The 12,610-nt window shown below is 45.4% G+C and overlaps 1 long non-coding RNA gene across 1 annotated transcript; it reads left to right on the top strand.

The window, feature by feature from the left end:
• The first annotated feature begins 64 nt into the window (after positions 1-64).
• On the top strand, positions 65-11,205 carry LOC107212914. The gene is made up of 3 exons (XR_001524582.3): positions 65-1,067; positions 6,576-6,708; positions 8,325-11,205. It is a non-coding gene; the product is annotated as an uncharacterized LOC107212914 (long non-coding RNA).
• Positions 11,206-12,610: the final 1,405 nt, after the last annotated feature.

The following is a 12,610-nucleotide window of genomic DNA, read 5'->3' as shown; positions in this document are numbered from 1 at the left end:
GCGCCGGTCCCTCCCCCCGCCTCTCCCGCCGCCCGCGCGGAGGCGCCGTCGCGCGTCCCCTCAGGGGTGGCTGAGGGGGAACCGCAGCGTTCCGGGCTCTGCAGCGCTGCGGCCGTGCCGGTGCCTCCACGGCTCCGGGCTCGCTCCTCGGCCGCAGAGGAAGGAGCTGTGACGAGGAAGGACCTGGCTCTGCTCCGGCACGGGCTTTTCGGAAGGTGTCGCTTGCGAAAGCTGTCAGCGCTTCCCGTGGCGTGCACCGAGGAGAGGAGAAGGACTACGGTGCGATGGGGCCTCCGGCGGAACAGCCCCAGGCTTCTGTGGGAGGGTGAGAGTCGCAGCACCCTCAAAGTGCACAGGCAACAGCCTCAGTCCTCACAGGGGATCAGCCCTCAGCCCCCTCACACTTCACAGGGATCATCCCCTCAATGCCCACAAACTGCACAGGGAACAGCCCCTCAGCCCCCTCAAACCTCGCAGGGGATCATCCCCTCAATGCCCTTAAACCACACAGAAAATAAGCTCCTCAACCCCAAAAAAACTCATAGGGGATCAGCCTGTCAAACCTTGCACGATCAGCCCCTCAGCTCTCTCAAACCTCTCAGGGCACGGGGGTTATCCTCAAAAAGTCCTCTAAGTCGCAGGGCTGCAGGCATGGGGTGTCAGTAGGAGGTTCCTGTTCCATTAAAATGTCTTTTCACTGTCTGAAACAGAAACACGGGCTGAATTGTAAAAGGATCAAAACCACCCCTGCCCTTTGCTGTTCTCCAGCATGTTTGCTTTTAGTATTCAGCCCAGGACTGACACAGAATGGGAGGATTTCCCAAATGGCTTTGTTACAACATTAAGCCTGGTAACCTACCCTGGGTCACTCCCGAGCAGAAAATAAGGAGTTTGAAAGAAAACACTGATTTCTAAGGGCAGCTTGTTCCAAGGATTGTTCCTGCACTGAAACAAAGCCTGTAAAAACACCAGTTGCGAGTCATTCCTTAAGTTACTGTTTCCGCACGGAATGATCTTGCCACATCGGAGCTGCAGAAAGGTCAAGCCAGAGTTGCTTTCTCGCTGATGTAAGTTCATGCGTAGGTATTTTTATAGCAAACATTCCAAACAAATTTCATATCTGATATGCAAAGCCAGGAATGCTGCTTACAGAGACATGGGCTCCAAGGCCAAATTTCTCCTCGTGTAACCCAAGTGCAAACACACTAGAAATGAAATAAGCTCCATAAAGCCTCCTTGTATCTTTTCTGAATTGTTTTTTCTATCTTAGATTTGTGGCATATAAAAAAACCATATCATTTTCAAGCATAAAATCTGCCACAAAGAGACCTTTTAACTCTCTGGAATATAGGCTATGAGGATGAGGAAGAGAACTTAAATGATTTTTAAAAATATAAATTAAATTGGTGGAAATATACTTCACCCATCAGCCACTGGTTATGTATTTATCATTTAAAGAGTAAACATAAAGGTAGCAGAGGAATAAGAGGATATAATCTCCCTTGATGTGTATATCCTCTCACTCCTACCCTACCTTTACATCTCTTCTCAACATAGTTCCTCACCAAGCAGCTTTCAGTTTAGTTAGAAAATAAACTCTTTAAAACATTTGAGAATGAATTCAACAATATGGCAATGTGTTAATCAAAAGCTTAAACTGGCAATACCAGAAACAGCTGGATAAATCTGTTTTATTTTGTGATCAAGTGAAATATTCCATGGCATTCCTAGAGCCATGTTCTGTTTGTGATGGACTCCTTTCTTAAAGTATTAACTCTCAGCCGAGGAGATGGGGTTTAATTCCTGACTTCTCTGTCATGTTCCTGTGTGACCTTACATCCAGTAATAATATTTTAATGTTTTGGTTTCTCCTCTGTATTACAAAGATAATGAGAGTCCCATTTTGCCTGGAACAAGCAGCACTGGGACACAGCCAGCCCCAGACTGGCAGAGCAGTTAGAGAAAGCAATTAGAGCAGGAAGCAGCTTCAGTGTGGGGTAAGGCAGCTCCACACCAATTCCTGCTGGTTTGCAGGCCAACTTCTCCAGGACTATTTATCCTCAGGCTCTTACTAGAGAGCAAAGCTCACCAGTGTCCTGAAACAACACTGCCAGGCCTGTTTTGTCTACACCCAGCAGTGAGGGACCCTGCCAGGACACTCTGACCTGATGTCTCTGAGGCCACCACAAAAATTACTACATAAATTTGAAAAATTATTTTATTCTTATCTGTGATGTCATGACAGAACCTCTATACGTAATTCACACAAACCCCACTCTCAGGCAATAGAGAATATCAGGCAGTATAGGGGGTTTAATAACAACTAAATCATGAAAAAAATGAATGACTGAAATTATAATTACAAGTCAGGTCCTACCACCAGCTTATAGTCACAAACAGCTGACTGGATATGCGGTGCAAATGAGGAAGCAGACCCCTCTAGTGAGGAGTTCCTTCCACTGTGGGAAGGAAATGGGATTGGTGTGATGGTTCATAATGATGGCTAACATTTCCTATTAACCCAAAAACACATACCTCTTTCCAAGGAAAATGTATAATACTTCAAAAAAACTCAACTGAAGTGGCATGCCTCATGTCCCAGAGGTACAGACAGTGTCCAAGAACCAGCAGAATTTTGTTTGAAAAGCACTTCAAAATCATTTACTGGATCCATTGTACACACCATGGCCTGCACCAAATTTAATCACAAAGATACTCTGGATTGGAAAGCCAGGCTGAAGGCTCCCGATGGCAGAGTCTTTGTTCAGATTAAATTAAGCATGTTCTCAAAGGCACTGAAGCAGGAACCCAGAGATAAGGCTGTGTGTGCTAACTCTGGATTAGATCTGGCAGTAAGTTTTTACTGAAGCCTTATTGGGGAGCACAAGATTATAGATGTTGCTGCTATTTAAATGCTATGTCAAAGGTAAATCAAATTAAGATACAGCGAATTTAGACTTGCATTAGATGAATTGAGCTCCTCTCTTGTCACAGAGAAGTGCTACGTATGCAAATCGAACTGGGCACGTGTCCTTTGGATTGCTGGGATTTATTTAATTATTCGCTAATCAAAAACTAATTCACAAGCACTTAGCAAATATCTTTAAGTGTCTCTGCATCACTGTCAAGGATCTGAGGCAAAGCAGGTATTTGCTGCTGCACAGGAGCTGCGGGAGCCTGGCAGCACAGCAGCTCTCGGGCTCTGCAAGGGCTGCTGCAGTCCAAGGCTACAGGAACAGGGGAAAATCCACACCCTCCAGCTCAGCCTTCAGCAGGCATCTGCAAGGAGAAGGGGTTTGGAGCTGCAGTGGAAAGGCCTGAACTCAAAAGGGATGAGCCAAACATCAGAGGAGCTGCTGCAGCGATTCAAAAACCCTTCTGAGAAGAGCACTGTAAGGCCTTAGGATTTCCTGATTCACCTTCACTAAAACAGAAGCCAAAAATGCAACTTTGTTGTTGGCCTCTAAATCTGTGTCCCTTTCTGCAATACATGTCTCCCGATCCTGGATACTGTTAATTTTTTAAGGACTGTTCCTGGCACTGGGCAAACACAGGACAACTTTTACCCCTTCCTGCTTCAGACAGATCTGACAGGAGTGTGACAGAGCACATCCCAAATATTTGAGAAGAGTAGAAAGCAGGAGAGAGATCCAGATGCAGTAAGAGGATTCAATCAGGTCTGCAGTGGTCAGAACTAAATGGTTTCATATCTAATTACAGTGAACTGGTGAATGAGAAAAATACCCCAAATCATTATCTGCCAGTCTGATTCTGATATTATCAGAGAGTAAGAAGAAGTACAAAAGGCTTCCTCAAAGAACAACAGAACAATATACAAACTGAAACTTCTATCACATCCCACATTTTCTAGAAAATAAGTGGCTTAGAGTGGTAGCAGACGGTGACAGATTTATATGAACTCTGGGGGAAAGAAAAGGAGCAGATTTTTACCAGGTCCCTCCTATTCTTGTCATGTAAGCTGTACTCCCACTCTATTGCCAGCATGAACTTGGTAGTGGAATACTGGTAGGGAGAATAAATATTTCATTTAAAAAAAAATAAAATTAATGAAATTAAAATCATCCCCCTTGTTGAAGGGACATGTTAATGAAGGCAGGGCTCACCAGGGCTGCAGTGTGGTGTGGCCAGGGGACTCTCAGAGTGAGATGATCGGGATTTTTTTCCTCATTTCCAGTTTGAGAGCACTTCTCTTTTCACACCTGCCCTTCCCGGCACTCTCTTGACTTTTTGGAGCAGCTGCCCCTGCCCCAACAGCCAGGCCCGTGCCCTGGCATCATCCCCTGCTGCTTCCCGGCAACAGCGGACACCTCATCCCCTCCTTTTTCCTGGTGAGTTCCAAGCGGGGCGGGGACACGGGAGAGAACAGCGCGTCCCTCTGTCCCAGAGGGCTGAGCTCTGGTGACGGTACAGCGTGGGGGTGACAGCCACTGCTGCGCAGGCATGAGTGACAGCCCTACTCTGCACACCCACACGTGCCAAACGCCAGACCTGTACATCAGGTTGTGGCAGATACGGGAACGGGGTTTGGACAGCACTGCCCAGGCTATAAAAAAGGCAGCGAGGGAAGTGGGAGCATCCCTCAGACCTCATTTGAGCTGTGGGCTACCTCTGTTTAATTCTGCCAGCCCTTTATAAGAGAATTAATGAATGTTTCTGCTGAGCCACTTACCCCTGGATGTTTGTGTTCAGGGAGCCCGTGACAGGTTTAGAGCTGCTCAGAAGTGCTGCTCACATTACTGCTCAATCCATAATTTCAGCTCCTGTTATTAATAGTGGGATCTGCACAACCCAGAAAAGTGAGGCACGTCACACACGTTCACTGCTATTTTAAGGGTTGTGGGTAAGTGGTCCCCCACTTTTCCTGCAGTTGCCTTTGAAAGACAGAGAAGAAAACACCATAAGGCACCCTCCACTCTTGATATTCTCCTAAGCAAGGCTTCCCTATGCGTGGAAGGGTGGCACAATCACACATGAGGCCCACAAAGAACAGTGACAAACTCTTCTTTCCTGGCAGACTTTGCTGATGCTCCTCCAACCCAGGAGTAACAAGGTGGCACAACTAATGGCAGTCACAAAATAAGTGGAATGCCTTGGATATTTATAAAAATATCACGTTCTTCCCGATTTTCTATCAACCTGTTTGATTATGTCTTATACAGGGAAAGTGTGACAGAATTAATCAGCCTGCTGGAGTGCACACTAAGGGAACAGATGAGCTTTGGCAAGGCTGTTGTTAGCACTGAAAAACTGTGACAAAAAAGAGGCAGACTGCAATCCAGACATGTGTCATTCAGAAAATGAGACATGCTATGATTTATCAACGTACCAACAATTGATGGGAATAGAGATCTCCCATTTCAAAGTGTTGTCTCTGTGTAGATTAAGAGTAGTATCTGTCATCAGGAAACAATGGGAAAAGAAATATGTTTGATAAAAGCAATTCTGTGCTCTCTAGTAGACAGAAACCACTGTGGCATTGGAATGGAGGTAAAGGATTTCTCTGCAGTTCCATCCAGGGCAGTGAAAAAACCCCAGCGTTGTGACAAGAGGAAGTGCAAGTAATTAATACCAGAAGATCAAATGAAAGGAGTGGCTTTGCAAGAAGTGACTAATGTTGACTCTGCTCCAGGAAGGCCCAGATTGCGTTGTGGAAAGAAGAGCTTGCGTGGCCCCCAGAGCACGGTGCACAGCGGGCAGGGACTCGCCACAGGGGCACCTCTCCCCTGCAAAGAAAGGGCTGCTTTCTTCTCAGCTCAAAGGCTGCTGCTCACAGGGTCCCCAGCACTGCAGCAGTTTGATTCTTGTGTACAGAGAAAGCAACACCAAAGCATCAAACACGGACCAACTTGGGGAACATTTTGCCAGCAGCTGATACAGTGGGAAGCGCATCTCAAAACAGCAGGGCAGCAGAGCAAAACAAAAGCCTCAGAGCCAGGATTGTTGTGTCATTTGGCACATCCTGGCACTTCCCTTAATTCTGCTTCAGAACTTGCAAGGGAAGGCCAAAGCTTCTTATTTGCTAATTAAGGTTTCACACGATTCAAACATCGAACAAAGGACATCCCCAAACAGAGAAACCTGCCAGCCTTCGTGCCCCTGCCAACAGGCTGATGTCTCAGTTCAGTGCTCTCCCAACACAGAGTGAAAGAGCTGTGGACAATGGCATATCCAAATGTGCACACACACATTTTTATGCTGCATGCACACATTACCTCTGACTGGGCTCCAAAAGTTCCACCTCCCTGTTTTTGTTAAGGACACTCCAGACACCCTACAGACAGGGGTGAAATAGGCATTAAAACAGCAGACCTCTATTTTATGGTGTCAAATAGCTAATAATAGTAATTAAGGATCTTAAAGTCTTTTATCAAGAGGCATTATCTAAGATGGCATTATGCCTGTAATCAGAGTCAATGAAAAACTGTTTGAACAAGCCAAGAAGGCAACTAAAACAGTCTGGTGAGTTGCCATCTGCTCAAGCCACTCTACCCCCTGGATCCAGCAGTGAGCCACTGCAGGACACTGACAACCAGGTTGTTTTCTTGTCATTTCAGCCCAACACTCAGTGCCTGTCAGTGTGTTCCAGAGGACTCCCAAGCCCAAACATGACAGATCGCTGCTGGACATGTAGCTCTGACAACATTTTGCCTTGCCACTTTTGTGGCTTGATTGTGCCCATGCAGCAAGGTAAGTCATTAGGGGTTAATTAGAATTTTGCCTACCATATTAAGTATTTGGTTTATTTTATTTTTTTTATTCTTAATTTATTTTACTTTATTTTTATTTGTTTTATATTTATTTTATAAAACCTATGGTTAATTGACCCATAAAAGCCTTTGGCACTCACTCAGCCTCTGGGTAAAAGTCCAGCTACTCCTAGAAGAGCTTTTGACCCAGCAATTGTAATAAAATTTAGGCCTGGAGTATGGAGTAGACTCTTGAGCAGATTCTTAGCAAGAGAAGACAAGTTCAGGGTAGATGGAGGTTGCCAAATTGTCACAGTTTGAAAAAGAAAATTGGTACATTCAAGGAAGGAGCAATTTGAAGTTCTTATAAAGCACTTGGACACCACAATGATGGGCAAGAGTTTCTTCACTCATTTTGCTTTCTCTTATCACTTCCCAGCTGTTTCTTCCACTTTCAGGTAGTTTCAATTTATCCTTCTATTTTTACCCACACAGTTCACTAACAGCCTTCGAGTTGAGATTCTTCTGCCTTTAGTGCTGAGGTGCCAGCTGTGCATCCCTGCAAGCTGGTGCATGTATGACCTTGAAAATTTCTGGGAAGCCAATCAGGAGATGCTTTTAAACAGTTTCCTATCTCCCAGAGAGCATCTCTCTGTTTTTAGCTTTAGATATATATCACATTATAACATCCAGAGCATTGTGCAGACATTACCCAGCTAATGCCAGCCCAAACCCCTCCCAGCCTGAATCCTGTTATTGCCTAAGTAACAGCTCCTCCATTCCACTGAAGCCAGCCCAGGGAGCTCTTTCTGCTTCCTTCTCTGCAGGAATATTAAACCAGAATGAAAATGAAGAGAGCTGTTAATTTTATGTCATGGCAAGGAAACTGAAGGTCTTCAGATCACACTTTCTCCTCAGTCTTTTAATTGCAAAATTATACTTCAAGATTTGACACAAGTTTCTCACCTCCCCATTTTCAAGCTACTAGCAAGCAAAACCAGACAAAAATACTTCTTTTTTTCCTATTCTGCAGAGCCTGTTAATTTCAGATAGGTGAAATATTGCTAATTAGTAGCATATTCTAACAGAACTTGTGATTTTACAGAGAGCTGTGCCAAAGTAAACCAGATTAAGGGTCAGAATGTGCCAGTCTTTTCATTGTTGTCACTTTGTGATTTATGTACCCCCTCAAAGTGTGCCTTCCCATGTTCTTGGAGCCTTGGCTAGCACTGCTCAGCTGCTCCACAGTTACTCCTCACACCAGATCCAGCAACAAGACATTCACAGCACGCTCTTCTCACATTTTCTCTAAACATTAGGTACAATAGCAGAAATAGAAATTGAAGATTTAGAAGCAAGAGACACAGGAGACTGGGTGGAAACAGATGACTAACAGAATTTCTGCTAAATAAAAACATGAAAAGGGGTAAAAAAAGAGATTCCTGAGCAGACATAATACCTTTCTTTTTCTGGATAAGCACTAATCTAGGTCCTGGAACACTCCCACTTCTAGATATGATGCTTAGTAACCTGTTTCTAATTTCAAATTAAATTTTAATGAAAATAATGGGAATACTTAAATAAGCTAGAATGTGACTTCCTGTGGTCTTCCTCCAGGTCCCACACTTTTTACCTTTGCCATGAGACTCCACAATGCTTGAGCAGCAGTGTGCCATGACCCTTTCCTGCCATCCCTACAGCCACCCACAGTGTCTTTCCTTTTGATAAAACTTCACCTTCCAAGATGGAAATTCATGCCCTGCCTCTGGATAACACCCTGCACAACAGGATCTGAGCATCTAGACACCCCACTGGGAGTTACACAAGCAATGAATCGTCAAACCCCATTTTTTGTGCAGATTAATGTTCTCTAAGTTACTCCTGCCATAAACTATAAACAGCAGAAAATGCATTACTTTGCATTCCAGCATGTTGTGGGAGATCATAAAGGCACTTAATATATAATTTAAGCCATTTAAGTGAGATAGCACAACTGCTGTAATTAGCAACAGTTCTCCAAATCCCCATATGCCAGACAAAGGCTCACATTCAGCAATTCCAGGCTGGTAGGAGGGAATCAGAACATCACTGAAATGAAATCCATGCTCTGCTTTTTTTTCCTCCTGCCAATCTCAGCAGAGCCTACGTTTCACTACAGCTACTCCCCTGCACCACCGTACAAGAGACCCAAAGCATAACATAAAGACTGCCCTTTTTTGGGCTTATTTTAAGAATTACAGGCTACTCAAGGCTTTAAAAAAGAGAAATGGAGCCACTTCTCTTGACAGCTGGATTCTACAGGCTGAAAGGGAACTTCCTTGCTTTTTCCTTTGAATAAAACCAAAATACAACAAAAAACGAAACTTGATTTTCTCTAGAAAAATCCATGAGCTGAAGTCAGCATTAAGTGGGAATTTAGAAGCACTCCAAGCAGCAGCCACCCTTAGTGCACACAGGGTCAGGCACAGGGCAGTGTGATGGGAGGCATGAGAGGAGAGAGGCAGGATGAGCACGCAAAGGGCAGCGGTGACAGCACAGGGACGAGACCTGAATGCTGCCATGGGCCTGAACTTCACTACCTCATGGAACCCCAGGACACAGCCCTGCCCAGAAGCCTCATCCCACCATGTGCTCCCTGGAATTGCAGCCAGTTGGACACTCCTGTGCAAAGAACATCGCTGGGAATAGGCACAAAAATCTTCTAAAGGAGCAGGGAAAGGAGATACAGAACTGAGAGCCTCTTCCACCAAGGGGGGATGTGAAATTGGAGGTGCCATGGCTCAGAGAGGGAAGATGCTGTCCCCCTCCCCATTCCCCAGGCAGCACCAACTTGGAAATGTGTACCAGGTTCATCATTTTCCAGGCTTCTCTGATTCAAGGGGAGAGGAAGTGACCAAGGCTGGTATCAGCTAGAGAGTTCATATTTCATCATCCAAAAGATTAACAAAAGAATTCAAATTATTTTCAATACAATTAGATATCCAACTTGTTACAGATTTGATTTTATAAGCAGCACCTAAGGGATGGGCTCTCACATATCATTAATAATGCCTATTTTAATTTGCATAAACCTCTACAAACTTATGAAACACAATAAAAAGTAAAGCCTTTAACTATTCTGTTTCTCACAGGCTGCAAGTTGAAGAAGTGTAGAGGAAGCTGATAATGCTCTTTCAGTTCCTGAGGACTTCAAGCAGCTATAAAAGTCATAGACATTAGCAAACACCAACAATCAGCTCACAAACAGCTGGCTGAGAAGCTGAAGACAAACATCTACAGAACAGTTGAAGCATAAAATAGTGCAGGAACATCTGAAAATACAACTGAGAAGAAGCACCAGCACTAGAGGTTGGTCACTGGTACCTTTGGGCACTCTGGAAGGTTTGGCTGCCTGTGTCTCCCAGTCTGGGAACACTTGGACCACACCTGATTTTGCCAGAGGTGGATAAAAGAGATGCAGATGTGTTTATGGTTTCCCCACACCACTGGTCACCAATCACACTTGTGCTTAGACCACATTAATTGCAAACAAGTGGTTAAATGAGTAACTCCCTACAGGTACCAGAAAGGAACTCCTCTGGCAGTTCAGATGCCTCTAATGATGCCACACAGGAACAACTGGCCCAAATTCTCTTTCAGATCCCTTCCCCCGACACAAGATTTGTTAACTGGAGCCAGTAGGCACCCATGTACAGGGAGAAGATCATTTTCATGATCCTTAAGCACCAGGAAAGGAATTTCCAGATGGAACTAGCAAAGCCTCCACCCCTACAGTCCGAGCAGTTGCTGAGTATCATTAATCATTCCATCAAATGGAGCATTCAACCCCTCTCCTGGTAAGAACAGGTTGCTGGAAACATTCCTCATTACAATTCCTATTTGGCATTAGACTGCAATACATCTGACAACATTGTTTGGGGTTGATGTTTAACTAAACCACATGTACAGGCAGTTGGTTTGAGTGCAATGCAGGATACCTGTACATCTATCTGTGTTTATCAGTTCTCCTTCCTGTGACCTATCAGTACATAAATAGCATATCAGATGCCTGCATATATTATACACACCAGATTCATCATTGCACGTGGTAATCACGTTAAATCTGCCCAAAGCAGCAAAGAACAACCAGCAGCAGACACAGAACATCTTCACAACTGCTTCCTTTCTGGCTCCATGCCTACTCTGCACTGCAAGAGCTGCTGCACCAGAGGAGTTGGTTGATGTTTGCACTTGCACAGCTCCTGGAAGATGAAGGCACTCAAATAGAGAAATTAATATTCACAGGAGAGCTGTCAGGGGAAAAGGAAGAGTTTTCCCTAAGGTGCACTGTTTCAGTACAATGTGTTTGACTGGCACTTGGGCTCCTTTCCTTCACGGAGAGAAACAGGAGAGGCATAATCTGTTTGTACTCTTATTTTCCCCATCCAATTAGAGCATCCTTTCAAAGCATTCCTGTTGTAGGTAGGCAGGATAATCTGATAGATTTTCAGAGATATGGTCTGTTTTATGCCACTTTCCAGCAGGAGAAGCTTCCAAGGAGACAGCAGTGTTGTCTCCCAGAGGAGGGGGAAGAACACAGCCACAGGCTTCTCTCATGCCTGATCTCGCAGGAGTGAACCAGGTTGACGGACAACTTCTAAATACAGCAAGATCCTCAAATGAAGGCTGGCCACAGAAGTCCATCTGTGCCTCCCACTTGTATATCCCTGGCTTTGGCTGAGCTCTGAGTGCAGCCAACACTGAAGGGGAGAACAAAGACTTGGATTCGCAAGGGGAGCTCAAGGCCCTCTCAATCCTCAGCAAAGCAAAATGTACACATGATAAGCCAGGAGAGCCATTCCATGCTGCAGTCACATGCCACGTGGAAGCTGTAATCTCACAAGGACATAGATATGGCCATGCAAATATGGCTTATGCCTGTGCTAACAACCAGCTCATGTCCCTGGAGCTCCTAAATGGCTTTAATCTGGCTGCTGGTGCAGGTGAAAGCTTTTGCTGGAGAAGCTTTGTTTCTCCTGGCTCTGATCAGCCAGGGACATGCTACCCCCTTTGGCACCTTGACTGGAGAGGTGAGGACATGAGCTGGCTTCTCCTTGGTGTCAGTCTTTGCAGATGAGGAGAGGAGCTGCCTGTCACAGTGGGGACAGGTGACATGACTGCAGGCAGCAGGCACAACGAGAGCGTGGTTGGGAACAGGCATTGAGAAATCAGCTGCATTTTCAACAACTCCTTCAACCAAACCACTTCTAACAGAGTCCTCACAGCAACCAGGCTGAGGCAGCACAGCTACAATCACAGCTGTCACCTCTGCTTCCCTCTGCAGAGCTTATCTTGTGTAAAGTAACACCTAACACTGCAAGCTCCTAGTGTGGGTTAAACAATGGTAACGCGCCTCAGATGGCCCAAGCAAAGCTCACTGCAAAGTTAGCAAGAAATTGCCTTTGCATCTGCTCAGCACCTGCCTGTGAAAGGCTCCTGCATCCAGAGCTGACAGTGAAATTCAGACAAGGGGGAGGAAGAAAGCAGACACAGGAGGGAAAATGCCACAGACATCTTAAGGGAGGACTTGTCTTAATGGATTTTTTTCATTATTGAATTCAGCCATGGGTAAAAGCCAAACTTCCCTAAGACAGCCTGAGAAGAAGGACCTGCCTCTGGTTCAAGACCCACCCACAAGTGCCTTCCCAAGGTGATAGCTGCTCTGGGCATTTGGCTCAGTAGGAGCTCAGCACCACCGGCTGCACAAGGAGTCCCTGACCAAGATCATCCCAACTTCTGCCAAGAGCAGTGATGGATCCTCAGCACCGCCGGGCCCGGAGAGCCCTCAGAGAGAGGGGCCTTTGTGCAGCCCTGGGGGTGACTGTGGGTGCCAGAAGCGACCTGGCACAGGAGCACAGCTGAGT

Source organism: Parus major, chromosome 19 (assembly GCF_001522545.3).
Source record: "Parus major isolate Abel chromosome 19, Parus_major1.1, whole genome shotgun sequence".
NCBI classification, from domain to species: Eukaryota; Metazoa; Chordata; class Aves; order Passeriformes; family Paridae; genus Parus; species Parus major.
The sequence above is the reverse complement of the archived record's forward strand: the minus strand, read 5'-3'. Positions and strand labels throughout refer to the sequence as shown.